Raw genomic sequence first — 2,321 nt, 5'->3', positions numbered from 1 at the left:
ACGACCACGATCCACAAATCTCAAATGACGCCAAGCCAATCTATAAATCCATGGGTGAAAATAACGACCTGACATTCGCCGACGCGCGATTAGAGTAGCGCAATCTTAACAAAAGACGATGGCTAGGCTTATGGCTAGTCTTAGCCTTTGATGGATTCTACGTAACTTTGAAACGCGATAGTGTATTTTTTCTACTCGTTTTCCATTACTTTAAAAGTAATGCAAAACGACCTCTTAACAACACAACTTAAGGCCCATTGCGTTTTTTTTTTTGCATTTTTCCGATACGATGCGCTGGTTACTACCATTACCTTTGAATGGGTGTCTTCCGTGCGGAGCGACAGAGTAAAATAAAATATCTTCCCGTATGATTACTTAGCGATGCAGCGCTGGCCAGACAAATTTACGCCAATCAACCAAATGATCAGGCAGGTTTTCGTAAAGGACACTCAACAATAGACCATATTCACTCTGTCAATCAGACGATAAATATGCGCAGATTACAATAGCCTTCATTGATTACGAGAAAGCATTTGACTTAGTGGAATTAGGGTGTGGAAGTCTGAAAATACGGAAAGATACCTGTAACGACTGTATAGCAACTGCTGTCCCCCATAAAGTAACCAATTAAATTCCGATAAGGGCGTTGGGCAGGGAGACAATCTCGCCAATGCTATTCATTGCCTGTTTGCAGAAATTCCGAGGCCTGCGTCGAGAACACGTGGGTATAAGTGCCAATGGAGAATACCCAAGTAATCCAAGATTCGCTGATCACAATGGCTTGATAAGTCACTCAGCAGATGAACTGCATAGCATGATCAGTGACTTAGGCAGAGCAGAACGGTGAGTCTAAAAATTAACACGCAGAAAACTAAACAGCCTCACAAGAAAACAGCAGTTCACAACTGGTAGCAACATGCTGAAAGTGGTAAGGAAATAGTGTACTTAGGGCTGGTAGTGACCGCTGACCCAGATCATGAGAGGGAATTAACTGGAATAAGAATGGGGTGATGCGCATATGGCAGGTTCGCTCAAAAAATGAATGAGAGTTTACCAATACCCCTGAGGAGAAAGGTATACATCAGCTGTATCTTAACAGTACTCACCTGTGGGGCAGAAACACGGAGGCTAACTAAAATGGTTCAGCTTAAAGGTGCACTAAAAAGGATTCTGAGCTCATCCCTTTACCGCGGGAACTCGACCTACACTCTCCGAGCACTCTTAGAAACCTCGGATTATTGCCGTCTGCGACAGATTTCTCCACTGAATCAAATAAAAAGTCCTGGATCCCGACCTTTTCTTGAAGTCGCCCACGAAAGGAGGTGGAGTCAACCAATGCGTGGAGTACCTTTCAGCCAGCCGATTTCGCTTTTATTTTGTTTTTTAGGTTTTCACGAATAGTTTCAGTCGCAGACAACATAGCCGCTAATTACGACCACGAAAAGAAAATTAAGCGTGGACTCCGTTTTGTGTATCAGTCCGCCGATGGCAGAGTGGCAAGCCACTACGCGATTGGCTGAGAGGCACACCACGCGTTGCTTAACTCCTCCCATCCTCGTAGGAGAGTTAAAATAAAGGCGGCTGCCGGGAAGCTTAATTTGATTTAACAGGGAAGTTGTCTGCACAGGACAACAATTCGAAGTTGCTAAGAATGTCTGGAGCATGCAGATAAGAGTTCTCGTAGCAAAAAGATGAGCTCAGAATCCTCTTCAGTGCACCTTTAAGTTAAGAACAACGCAGCGAGCTATGGGAAGAAAAATGATAGGTGTAATGTTAGATGACCGCCCCCCCTTTGTCACTTGGTGGCTGGCTTCTGGCCGAGCTTGCCACACTGAGTGGAGGGCATCTCCGAGACTGAAACCACCACCCCCACATGCTCTAAGGGTGTCTGGAAGCACATGCAACAAGTATGCATCAGTGACAGTGTGCCCTTGGGAACAGAGCGCTGTCACCATCGTAATCGCTATAGGGAGGAGGGAAGAGCTTCCTTGGCCGCCGGCGCTGCTGCACGATGCTTCGTCGTGTAAACGCAGTTTCCGTCCATTTGTGTCTTCTTAAGCTGGGCACGCAGTGTAGGCCTTGGCAGCTTGTCACACTGATGTGCGCCGATAACGTCACATCACGTGCTCATTTTTTGACAGGAGCTCCGGCAGGTGTGGCATGCTCGGCAAACTTGGCAGAGCGCCAAGACACTGTGTGCCCTGAACAGAACAGTCTGCGGCAGTGGCTACATGCATGGGGGAATACGTGGGAAATGTGGGTGTGTTCTTTTGGCATTTTTTTTGCCAGTCTAGATATAACAATTGGTTGTAACGATCGGA

The sequence above is a fragment of the Amblyomma americanum genome, chromosome 1 (genome assembly GCF_052857255.1).
Source record: "Amblyomma americanum isolate KBUSLIRL-KWMA chromosome 1, ASM5285725v1, whole genome shotgun sequence".
NCBI lineage: Eukaryota > Metazoa > Arthropoda > Arachnida > Ixodida > Ixodidae > Amblyomma > Amblyomma americanum.
Note: the sequence above shows the minus strand (reverse complement) of the source record.